At 36.3% G+C, this 13,663-nt stretch overlaps 1 protein-coding gene and 1 long non-coding RNA gene across 4 annotated transcripts in view; both read left to right on the top strand.

The window, feature by feature from the left end:
- The window catches only part of unc5da (unc-5 netrin receptor Da), a 305,716-nt gene that overhangs the window by 187,467 nt on the left and 104,586 nt on the right, over nt 1–13,663 (top strand). The window lies entirely within an intron of this gene.
- Nucleotides 4,138–13,282, top strand: LOC129427109 (uncharacterized). 2 transcript variants are annotated; one of them, XR_012371158.1, is made up of 5 exons: nt 4,138–4,639; nt 4,931–5,019; nt 5,999–6,068; nt 6,721–6,895; nt 12,944–13,282. It is a non-coding gene; the product is annotated as an uncharacterized lncRNA (long non-coding RNA). The 2 variants fall into 2 exon arrangements; XR_012371157.1 differs by having other exon boundaries at nt 4,160–5,019; nt 12,944–13,281.

The following is a 13,663-nucleotide window of genomic DNA, read 5'->3' on the forward strand; positions in this document are numbered from 1 at the left end:
TAGTACATATTAAAGGAATATTCCATTTTCTTAAAAGAAAAATCCAGATAATTTACTCACCACCATGTCATCCAAAATGTTGATGTCTTTCTTTGTTCAGTCGAGAAGAAATTATGTTTTGTGACAAAAACATTGCAGGATTTTTCTCATTTTAATGGACTTTAATAGAGCCCAACATTTAATACTTAACTCAACACTTAACAGTTTTTTTCAATGGAGTTTCAAATGACTATAAACAATCCCAAACGAGGCATAAGGGTCTTATCTAGCGAAACGATTGTCATTTTTGACAAGAAAAATAAAAATTATCCACTTTTAAACCACAACTTCTCGTCTAGATCCAGTCGTGATGCACCAGCGTGACCCGACGCAATACGTCATCACGTCAAGAGGTCACAGAGGACGAATTCGAAACTCCGCCCCAGGCAGTCCCGGCGCCATGGGCGGGCTTTAGGGGGCCGGGCCCGCCCTGTGAGTCACTAGTGCCCGCCCTGGACGAACCTGCGGGCTCCCTTCACCTGTTCACCAGCTCAATGTTTTTATCAATAGGCCACTGTTATTAATTAAAAGTTATTGTTTTGTACATATATAACTCATGAATAAAAATAAAAATGTGTTTGGTATGATTTAAAAATATATATATTTTAAACGAATTTGATTGGTTTGTCAGTAGTGAACGCGGAAATGTTTGGTTGTTTGCTAAGCGCGCCACGGCTTAATGTTAAGACATGATGGAGTGCTGCCTGCAGTGAGACTGACACGTTATGGTTCTGCTGTTATCTTTCACTATTTTCGCTGCTGAAACAACAAAAACAGTCAACATTGCGTCTAAAATGTAAGTGGCTTAATATTAATTATTTGTAGTGAACTGTCATTAAATCTGTCACATTTTCAACCGTGATATGATGCTGCTTAACTGTATCATGTTATTAAAAAATCCACATTTTTACCGCAGTATGTTTAACCCACTTTGTTAACACACTTTGTGTTTGCTGTGCTTATTTGTTTAACTTTGCGTTTTTACATTATGCACTTTCGGTCGCCATTGATTAAAGGATGCAGAATCATTATCCTGTTTTGGTGATTGTTATTGGCGTTTTTAATCAGACTAGGCTACTTGTTCGGTCGAGCAAGTAAAATTATCTTTCACTTGGCCTTTTAAAAAATCCACTTGTCTCTGATATTAACCGGACAAGCGTTGATGTCGAGCTCTGCGACGTGTTTTATTTGCGTTTAGATTGCTTCAGTAAGCTAGGTCCAATCTTTACGACTTCACCGTTGTATTGCATTAATGGAGAGGTATGTTAGATCTTCCTCGCTTTTTTGTCCACTTAATGCATAATTAATGATATTATGCATTGCAGTGACATTGCTCTCATTTGTGCCCCCCCTGAAAAATGAAATGCCCGTCCGTGAATTTGTGTCTGGCGCCGGGTCTGGCCCCAGTGTTTACAAATTTGTTGAAAGAGGACCATTCCTACGTTGTTGTATGTCAACTGATACTAATTAATGTCTTTGTGTCAGTTTATTGTTTACAATAGTCCGCAAATTTGCGTTTTATAACACGTGATCTCCCTACGTCACTACGCATTTACGTTAGGTTGCGCTGGACCGGACCTAGACGAAAACTTGTGGTTTAAAAGAGCATATTTTTTATTTTTCTTGTCAAAAATGACAATCGTTTTGCTAGATAAGACCCTTATGCCTCGTTTGGGATCGTTTATAGACCTTTGAAACTCCGTTGAAAAAAACTGTTAAGTGTTGAGTTAAGTATTAAATGTTGGGCTCTATTAAAGTCCATTAAAATGAGAAAAATCCTCCAATGTTTTCATCAAAAAACATAATTTCTTCTCGACTGAACAAAAAAAGACATCAACATTTTGGATGACATGGTGGTGAGTAAATTATCTGGATTTTTTCTTTTAAGAAAATTGAATATTCCTTTAAGACATGTCACAGCCAAGGGACCATTTATTGACAGTGTATGTCAAAAATGAAGAAAGTGGAAAATCTATCATTTATAGCAAAATTATTTGTCAAAAATGGCACTTTGTGTCAAAAACGCAGATCATTTATTTGCATGTGTATTTGAATTTCTGTCTTTGTTTATTAGTCATACAGTGTTTGTTACTCTTTAACATTGAGTAATCCTTACTGTAAATACTTGGCCTGGATCTGTTCTTTACAGTCCTGCTTTTAGCTGTACATACTTTTACTTGTGCAATATGTATGTAATGCGCTGATTCATTCACTTCATCTAGGGAAGAAAGAAGGATCATGGAGCGCTTTAGGGGTTCCCAAAAACTTTGATCCCATTGCACTGCGATTCGAAAAAAATCAGTAACATCACTTAGTGTGAAGCGTTTTGGAGCTGGATAAAGAGGGAGAAAATCTTCGATCTGGAATGACTCTCGCTGTTAGTTTGCTAAATCTCTTCCACACACATGCAAGAGTTTCTTTCATCTGAAATGTTCTGAGAGCAATAGCAGGTGTCTACTATCTGTTTTCTCGGTTTCTTGTAACCCGCTTCTCAGCATAATGTGCACTGTAACTGATTTGTGTAATTTGAACAGTATTTTACTGTAAAAAGCACTGTAAACAACTGTAAAACATGTATACGGTATTATACTGTAAATAGCAAAGGATTATGGGAAAATTTATGGTCAGTACTGTAATCACTCTCTACTGTTATTTAACTTACAGTACTGTCATTGGTGGTTGTATTTCGAACAGTATTTTACTGTAAAAAGTACAGTAAACAACTGCAAAACATGTATACAGTATTATACTGTTAATAGCAAAGGATTATGGGAAAAGGTATTGTCAGTACTGTAATCACTCTCTACTGTTGTTTAATTTACAGTACTGTCATTGGTGGTTGTATTTCGAATGGTATTTTACTGTAAAAAGTACAGTAAACAACTGTAAAACATGTATAAAGTATTATACTGTGTAAATAGCAAAGGATTATGGGAAAAGTTATGCTCTGTACTGTAATCACTCTCTACAGTTATTTAACTTGCAGTATTGTAACTAGTTTGTTTAAATTGAACAGAATGTATACTGACAAGAAGTATAACTTAATAGAACGTTCCATTGCAACAGCACCACCCAGCAGCAAACCTATGCCTCCGCCATTTTGAGGTGATTCAGCAGTCCAGTAGCTTCTTGCTGTCGCAATAGAGTTTTTCAGGGATAACATATTTTTGCAGGTCAACCCTTGAAGTTAGTGGGACACTTGTTTTATTGCAAAAATAAGCTTTGTGTTTAACAAAAGTTTATGACACACATTTTGTCCAAACGTTAATTGTCACAGATGAAATTATGAATTTTGAATTCTAAATGCGTTTATTACAAATATAAAAACAAATTTACCAATCCTTTTGAACTGTGCTCTCTCAAAACGGCCGTTCAAAATGCTCAGAGCAAAATTAATTATGGCATTAAATTGTCCAGGCGACCGGATTCTAAAAAAGAGGCTTACTTTCACACCCTGATAGCCTCTCGTCACAGAATGCACAGATTTGCGTTCAACGGGACACCAATACACGGTCCTGCCCTTTGGATTATCTCTAGCCCTACATACATTTACCAAATGTGCAGATGCTGCGCTTGCCCCTCTGAGACAAAGGGGAATTCATATATTAAATTACCTTAATGATTGGCTTGTTTTTACTCATTCGAAACAGGACATTTATGTGCATAAATCCTCCATGCTCCATGTTTTTATTTACTGTAGCTTAAACCATGGCTAATTTTCATAAGGGTGGTTCCATCACTGACATAACATACCATAAAATGTAGCCTCCTCATATCTTAGTTTTCTATTGCGTATTTGTGAGATTCATTATTCTTAGATTTCTCTCTAAATTATGACACATAAGAATAAAGTGAGTTCTAATGTTATAATAACGCTAGACTGTTTCCCAGGAGGTTGCCACACCTAACGTTACATACAAAGTTATCAATAGTACATAAGTTATCAATATAATTTAGCAAAAGATTTTAATAAGCTCATTATTGTAACTTAGGTTCATATCCATTAATAATTTTGGTTTCTAGGACTTGCAGTTCCTAAAAGAAATTACACTTACAAAAAAAGTAACATTAAAAACCAGTTAAAGTAAGATTTGTACGTTGTTTTGCAGTGGATTTCCACTTTAACTTCTCTTTTGTTATCATCTGGATCTGTGCTCAGTTGGCATTTTCACCTCACAATGGCGGCCGCGCCACCTAGTGACTATTAACAAAAAAGCATCAGAGTTTCACCTCTTAGGTTATATAGTCTTGGTTACTGTATCCATTACGAAAATTAACCATGTTTTTGTGGTAAAAGTGTAGTAAGTGGTGTATTAATTACTATTAGCAAAACCATGAACAGTGAAGTAAACAGCCTTTTTTGTTTTAACTGTGTTAATCCATGGTTAATTTTCGTAAGGGATTACTCTACAGTTTTTCAATTTACAGTAGGGAAAATGCCCGCGAAAACATATTTGCGTAAATTTCCCTTCTGTAAATACATTTGAAAATGACCGCGAAAATCCGACCAATGACATTTCCGACCAATGAGGGAGATTTCAAATTCTGACGAGGCAGACGGATATTTTACCGTTGTTGGAGGACAGGATGAATTCAACAAGTAAGTTTTTTTTATGTTTTTGTAATTATATATTATATTTTATATTGTGCGTTTGTCGTTAAGAGTCTTTTATTCTGCGGTTTAATCTAGTGGTTGGACATTTCTGTCATAACCGAATAATTTGCAGTTAAACGTAACATTACCTAAACATTTGTATGTTTCTCTGCCTCTATAACAGTTAACTTAAAATTGCAACGCAACAGTTGGGGAATGTAGTGAGGGAAGCAATATTTTTTGCTTTAACTGATGTTTTAACCAATATTTTAAAGTGCATCTTGTTTTTATTTCAAGTTCGCGGTCTGGATTAAGTCTTTTGGATCGTCAGAGGTGCGTTTGATTGTGGCAACTAACAATTACCTTCACAACGAGGAAAAACCAAGGTAAAATCAACGAAATTGTAGATGGCGATTAAAACCTATGACACCAATATTTAAACGTCAACATTAAATCAGCCAATGTGATTAACGTTACGTTTCATATTACTTTGTGTCAAAATGGTCGCGCAGTTTGTGTGCAAACAATGCCAATTATCAGCGCGGACCCTTTCTACATTTTACCAGCATTTAAAAATGCATAGGAACCTGGCTAATTTCATGTTCGGCTGTGGTTTGGTGACGTGCCCTTGTAGTTTTAATACTTTGTCTGCACTAAGGTCGCATATGCGTCGGAAGCACACACCTGCACGTAAAGTTAGCTGTAGACCTGCTGAAATGGATGCCTTAATTTGTCAGATTGAGGGATGTGGGCATACATCTAAAAATTTGTATTGCCTGTAGGATCATTTAAAATCACATGTAAGAGATGGGAGAAAGATTACATGTCCCTTTCCCAACAGTGAAAAACGTTTTCATGTGAAATCATCTTTCACATCTCACATCAGCAGAAAACACAGGGAGCCCTTAGAGAATCCTTTACAAATAGGTAGTGCTGCATCAGACTGTAGACATTACACTGACGCCGAGGATGACAGTTTTATGGATTATCAGGATGATGCTTATTTGGATGATGCTAATTTTAATGAGAGTGAAGACACGTTTTTAACAAACCTGGCTCTGTTCTATTTGAGGATGCAAGCAAAATGCTGCTACCAGCCACCACTATACAAAGTTTAATAGAGGAATTTCATTTTTTCATAGTTTATATTTTTTTAAAAGAATATTAACGTATATATCATGCATTTAAGGTTCAATGTAACTGTCCATTGAAATATCAAATCAGTCAGTTATTGAATTTAATTGTGCTTTTCAATGCAGACATCTTTAAGCTGGTAAAATGGTTTTCTTACAAGATTACACAATAAGACACATAATTGGAGAGCCTACATAATTTGTCTTAAATTTTTGATATTATGGCACTTAGGTCACTGCAACTTCTGCAGATGTACAGGGAAGCCTCACTGTACCCAGCACCCCAAGGCTGATTGCATTCGGTAAGGCTATCAAAATGCTTTTATTAGTATTTGCATTTTTACCAATGTTTCATTTTTAGTACATTTTAGGATTGAGCAACTTGTACTTGGGGGCGGGCATGTGTGGGTGTTCAAAATATTTTATTAAAACACTGTATAAATGAAGATGGGATGAAACTTTTTTGTTGTTTAAAAGCAGAGGATCTGTTTTTTATTTGATATATTGCATGTTTATATACTTAAAGAAGAAAATTTTCTGGAAGCCATTAAACATTTGTGAAAATCATAAAAATTGCTTCGGCTTGCTGGCAACTTAAAAAAAACTGCTGGCGGGCAAAGACCAGTTTTTTCATAGCATATATGTTGTACTGTACAGCCCTGCTGTATATAAAGCAAAAGCAAAAAAAATAAGCAAAGTGGACTGAAAAATGTTCTGTGTGACATGACCAGCCACCTATTAAAGTGTTAAGTCTTATGTAATAAGGACAATCACTTCTGAATGGAACACACTAGACAGGCTGGTATTGGTATCAGACTTTCATTGTAATGTATCAACAGTTCCAAATCTATTTCTCACCATGATGACTATTAGAAAACATGCTTGTCGTAAGAATCATTTTAACAAAATAGATTTTCCTTTCCCTACTAATAAGCTGCTATGATTGTGTTACAGAAGATTCTGTTCTCCATGCCAGAAGATGGATGCTTACAATGGAGGGCAGAGTCATCATTGAGTCACAAGACCTAACTGATTTTCAGTCCGCATTAGCTGTCTTGTTTGGCTGCTACTACGCTTTCAATGTTTAGTACCAAGAAGAGGCAGCTGCGACTCTGGAGTTCCTGCAGAGGTTTGTACATCATAAATTTACTTACTCATTTTACTGACGCTTTTATCCAAAGCGACTTACAATAACAATTGCTATATATGTTAGAGGTTGCACGCCTCTGGAGCAACTAGGGGTTGAGTGTCTTGCTCATGGACACAATGGTGTGTCACAGTGGATTCGCACCCGGGTCTCTCACACCAGATGCGTGTGTCTTGTCCACTGCACCATCACCACCCCAAATTACTACAAAAGCATTCTGATACGTAAGGGATATTATTCTATTATATTCTTTCAGAGGAACACAATCAAAGTTATAAAGAGTGTCCTTGCTCTTTCATGGTTTATAACATTAGTAAACAGGGATCAGGGAACAACCTCTGACTTTAAAGCCCAAAAAAGTACATCCATCCTTCACAGACATAATTCACATGTTAAAAACGGCCTTCTGAGAGTTATTAGTGCGATTTTGTAAGAAAAATATCCATATTTAAATGTTAAAAACAATAATAACTAGCTTCCCGTAACATCCAATATGTTCCAAAGATAACATCCAGAGATCAAAACCTGGAGTGGAGCGAAATCACGTTCCTCTCTCCACTGTAAGCATTTTGTAATCACTATTCACCGGATCCACTCTGGGTTTTACGACTGTAGCACGTTAAGCTGAAGTAAAACTTTATTTCAGCTAGCATGGCCATACTTATAATGCAGGAAGGCTCCAATGTTTTGGAGATCGAAAAAGGTGTAAAAGACCAATGGAGATTGACTTGGCTTAGCAAAATGAGGAAGATTGGCAAGCCTTTCAGTTAGTTGGTTAAAAAAAAGAAAAACAGCCAGGTAACTTAGGTGTCTTTGCACATGTATTTTGGGGTAATTGATTTGTCCCGTACGTTAATGTTTTTGACTGCTACGCTGATCTAACCAGTGGCTGATACAACAGATTTGTTAAACTCATGGGTAAACAAGTGATTTTAAGCCATTGAAACACAAACAACTAAATGTGCGCATTGTTTCTGTGTGAGAGGGGCACAGAAGCCACGCATTCGCTTTTCATTTTCATTACAATGAATAAATAATTAATAAAAAGATTAATTAAAGGTGGTTATATATTTTATATATTGAGTTATTTAGCTTTTTCACCTTAATCTTAAATGCCCTGCAAACTACAGCTTACAGAATCTATATTTTTGTTTGTCACAAGTAGATTAACATGATGCGATAACATTTTTTAACCCTTAATGCAGGAGTCACAAGTGTTTTGTTTTATACAGATGTTAAAGGTAAGGGTTCAATTAAAGGACAAAATTAACAAACTATTAATAAACCTATCATATGTTGTAGGCATAACTGTAGGTTCACACCAGTCATGTTTGAGGCGTCAAATTCTTTATAAAAAGAAGATAAAATGTAAAAAATACAAGCGTAAAAAGAAGATAAAAACAAACAAAACTCAAGCTCCCTCAAGATAAACAGTCAATGATAAATGAATTATAATAAATAATTATGTATACTATGTATAAATATATTTTATTTAAGGTAGAAAAGTGATTTGGTCAAGAGCAGTGACAGATTTTCTCTTAAAGGAATAGTCTACTCATTTTCAATATTAAAATATGTTATTACCTTAAAGGAACACGCCCACATTTTGGGAATTTAGCTTATTCACCGTATCCCCCAGAGTTAGATAAGTCCATACATACCTCTCTCATCTCCGTGCGTGCTGTAACTCTGTCTGACGTAGCCCCCGCTAGCTTAGCTTAGCACAAAGACTGGAAATGCATGGCTCCAGCTAGTATACTGCTCCCAATAAGTGACAAAATAACGCGATCATTTTCCTATTTATGTGTTGTGATTTGTATAGTCAAACCGTGTACAAATAACAAGGTGATATGAGACACAGCGATCTTTTAACAGTATACATACTGAGAACTATATTCTCTGAAGACGAAGCACTGCCGCATGGGCGGAGTGATCTGCTCGCAGCACACGAGAAGCCCCTGGTGAGGAGCAGAGAGTTCGGTCAGAGTTGTGCAAATCACTCCGCCCATGCGGCAGTGCTTCGTCTTCAGAGAATATAGTTCTCAGTATGTATACTGTTAAAAGATCGCTGTGTCTCATATCACCTTGTTATTTGTACACGGTTTGACTATACAAATCACAACACATAAATAGGAAAATGATCGCGTTATTTTGTCACTTATTGGGAGCAGTATACTAGCTGGAGCCATGCATTTCCAGTCTTTGTGCTAAGCTAAGCTAGCGGGGGCTGCGTCAGACAGAGTTACAGCACGCACGGAGATGAGAGAGGTATGTATGGACTTATCTAACTCTGGGGGATACGGTGAATAAGCTAAATTCCCAAAATGTGGGCGTGTTCCTTTAACTAAGAATTGTTGATACATCCCTCTATCATCTGTGTGCGTGCACGTAAGCGCTGGACAGAGGTGTCAAGTAACGAAGTACAAATACTTCGTTACCTTACTTAAGTAGATATTTTGGGTATCTATACTTTACTGGAGTAATTATTTTTCAGACGACTTTTTACTTCTACTCCTTACATTTTCACGCAATTATCTGTACTTTCTACTCCTTACATTTTAAAAATCGCCTCGTTACTTCTATTAATTTCGGCTTGTTTTCTTTTTTTACATTCCTTCTTGTCATCGTTAAAAAAACCTATCTTGATAAATTGCATCATCCAGATGAATTCGATTGTGGTTGGATGAGAAGTATAAACATAAACCATTCCGACACCCTATTGGTTTGTACGCAATCCCCGCCCCCCAGCTGACTGCAGATGATCAAAAGTTTGTTCGATAGCGCTGCACAGAGAAACATAAAAGAACCGCGAGAGCGATTAGAAAGCATGCATAGTGTCTCCCCTCGCGATGCTTTGATATCATCCGCCATCTGTTTGTACAGTAACAGAACGCAGCATTCTGTCTTCAAATGGAAATGAAATAAAACTCGCGCATCACTTTCAGGTCAGTTCACATTCACAAGCCTGTGTAAATGTATAGCTGGCTGCTGACACCAACTCATCTGTGTGATTTAAATAGTGTAACAATACCAATTTATATCATGTCACTTCAGTTGTTCAACTTAAATAACATTGTGCTGCGTTACGTTTTGAAGCATGGCAAAGATATCTATGCTAAAACCATCTGTTTTTTCTATATGCTAATAACTGCCCTAAATTTTATTTGCATTAACAAAACCTACTTAGCTGAATGCTTGAGTGTTAAATCAATGAAACACATAACCATACATACCAACTGTTGCTTTTGTTAATAGACATCAGCTGTTTCCTTAAACCTGACTTTTAATTTACTTACAAGAAAGAAATTAGTAATTTATACTGATTAAAGTAAAGTATACTAAAGTCCATTAGCTACACAAGTACAGATGCAGAAATATAGGCTATAATATATAATAGCATATTTGTATAATTGTAGTTTGTGTTGCTGTGAAAATACAATTATAAATGATAACAATAGCATATTTCTATTCTCACACATACTATAGATGTGTGTGATTTTGTTTTTTTTTAACTAAAGAGGGCACCACTGTAAAAGTTTGGCCAGCAGCGGCCCTGCTCTGAAGTTTGACTTTTTGCACCATTACAATATTTATAGGCAACCAGTCATCATATCTTCCTCTCTATGGAACACATGCTAATGCTCAGTAGTACACATATTTGGTTCATTAATGCAGTGGTTATCAAACTTTTTTTTTGCGGCCTCCCTTGTGTGCAGTGGATTCCTTCACGACCCCCCAAAGAAAATGTATGACATAAACATTCTAAAACTTACAATTTGAATTAAACAAAACATATTAAATTATACAATGTATTGCTTTTGTTTATTAGCCTTATTTTTCTGAGGTTTAGTTACACAGAATTTATAATAAAGTAATGTATTTCATAAAATATTATAAAACTGGGGCCCCCTGGCACCATCTCGTGGCCCCCAGTTTGAGAACCACTGCTTTAATGTATTTGTTTGTGTTGTATTGAAATGCGTTCATTTTTAATGGGCATATACCGTATGTGGTTAAAACAGATAGCCTAGTGCAGGGGTAGGCAACATGGAGTGCCGATGTCCTGCATTGTTTAGCTCCAGGTCTAATCAAGCAGACCTGAACAAACTAATAAAGGTCTATTAAGTCACCTGAAACTACAGGTAGCCAAGGTTTTATAAGGGTTGGAGCTAAAATCGGCAGGACATCGGCACTCCAGGACTGACATTGCCTACCCCTGGCCCTAGTCCATCCCAAATTTTTTAACATTAACATTTTTAATATAACACTATAGTTATTATGGCCTTTAGAAACATTTTTTAGAGGACATAGGGTAGTGCACAAAAGGCCCCTGTGGCGCGGCCTAGGCTTTTTACCATAATGACATTTTTTTCCTTACATTACTTTTACTTTTATACTTTAAGTAGTTTTGAAACCAGTACTTTTTCACTTTTACTTGAGTAAAAAGCTTGAGTTGATACTTCAACTTCTACAAAAGTCTTTTTAAACCCTAGTATCTATACTTCTACTTGAGTAATGAATATGAATACTTTTGACACCACTGGCGCTGGAGCGCGCTGCGATGCTTCAGTGGCGTTTGGCTTGGCCCCATTCATTCAATGGTACCATTTAGAGATAAAGTTAGAAGTGACCAAACACATCAACATTTTTCCTATTTAAGACGAGTAGTTATACGAGCAAGTTTGGTGGTACAAAATAAAACGTAGCGCTTTTCTAAGCGGATTTAAAAGAGGAACTATATTTAATGGCGTAATAGCACTTTTGGGAGGACTTCGACTCGCCTGAAAAGTCCGCTCCCCTTCTCCCTCTCATAATGGGAGAGGGAGAGTGTTACTGCGCCGAGTCGAAGTACTCCCAAAAAATATAGTTCCTCTTTTAAATCCGCTTAGAAAAGCGCTACGTTTTATTTTGTACCACCAAACTTTCTCGTATAACTACTCGTCTTAAATAGGAAAAAGGTTGATGTGTTTGGTGACTTCTAACTTTATCTCTAAATGGTAGCATTGAATGAATGGGGCTAAGCTAAATGCTATCGAAGCGTCGCAGCGCTCTCCAGCGCTTACGTGCACGCACACAGATGATAGAGGGATGCATCAACAATTCTTAGTTAAGGTAATAACATAATTTAATATTGAAAATGAGTAGACTATTCCTTTAATGCTAGTGACAGACAGGAGCAAAATTAGGTAACTTCCCCTTTAAGATCAAAGGCCGACCCTACTGTATGTTACACATGTGTTTTCTCTTTTAGCGTTCACTTTCTCTTAAGCCCTAAATGGTCGTGTTTATGAGGATACTTGCAAAGATGGGAATTTTGACACAAATATGTATTTAAGGCCAATAAAGTGGGAAAAATGCTCACAAGCTTAATGAGCACGGTTGCACCACTTGCACGCTCCTCACAGACAGAAAGAGCAGCGGTTGCGCAACCTTCCACACTCCTCACACACAGAAAGAACACATATAGATCTGTTCTTTGTGTTATTTGACTTAAAATAACTTGTTTTAAAACTGCGGCACTTAAATACGTGTACAAACTTTATGTTTCCATGACCACGCGCAAAGAAGCGTGACGTGGGCGTGTAGCCTTGATAGAGTCGATAGTCCAAAATCTCTACTGACAAATTTCTACCAGTTAATCATGTCTACTGGTTTATCGGTATAATTTTTGTTTCACTTTAATCCATGCATCTTAAGGGAAAAGGAATTCAACATGTTGTATCCTAAAAAATGGCAATACTTACACGGCAAATTAGACATAGCTGTATGATATTCATAAAGTATTTTGCAGTTTATTCTTTGTTAAACGTGCAACATTCCGGGTCTTTTCTTTTTGTCTTGTTTATTTTTCAATTATTTATGTCCAAGCACCAGTCAGTGAACTGAACATACAGCAGTTCAGTTTAGCAACATTAATTAGTTCTAGTTTGTCTTATGTATTAGATGTATTTAACATTTGATTATTAACTTCAAAGTTATGAGATTTGGAGTAACATTGGTTTGATAAATGTTTTTCTCTTGTGGCTTCAGATTCATTCCCCCCGAATAAACCCTGATGGGACAAAATGCCAGTCAAAGACACGGATCAGCCGTACCTCTGGGAAGAAGGTGCAACGAAAAAGTTCTGGCCTGAATCCTCATGTTGCGTCTTTAATAAAAGAGCTTGTTGACTTTGATTGGCAGAATTTTTAAAAAACGACCAACAACCGAGTTAAGTAATGTTAATGTGTAATGTGGAAAGTGTTAGTTTGAATGGCTTGTTCTGCTTTTTACAGTTTTAAAATGTAGCCAAAATGTAATTTGTTCTTTCAGTAAATTGTTGCCCTTTAAAGGGATAGTTCACCCAAAAATGAAGACTGTCAACATTTACCCACTCTGATGAACATGAAGGAAGATATTTTGAGGAATGTTTGTAACCAAGGCATTCGTGAGACACATTTACATAGTATTCTTTAATCCTACTATGAAAGGTTGATGATTGGTTTGGTCACAAACATTCCTCAAAATATCTTCACAAAGAACAAAGAAATTGATTTAGGTTTGAAACAATATGAGAAGTAAATGAACAGAATTTTCATTTTTGGGTGAACTATCCCTTTAAGTTAATGTCTGTTAGTAATGTAAAACAACTTAAAGAGTGCATTTAAAATGTAATGAAATGTAAATGTAATTTTGTTTTCCAATAAATGAAGCTAAACTTGTTAGTAAATTGAAGAGTAGTAATTATTTAATAGGAATAAAATGATCATA

Source organism: Misgurnus anguillicaudatus, chromosome 9 (genome assembly GCF_027580225.2).
Source record: "Misgurnus anguillicaudatus chromosome 9, ASM2758022v2, whole genome shotgun sequence".
Lineage (NCBI taxonomy): Eukaryota > Metazoa > Chordata > Actinopteri > Cypriniformes > Cobitidae > Misgurnus > Misgurnus anguillicaudatus.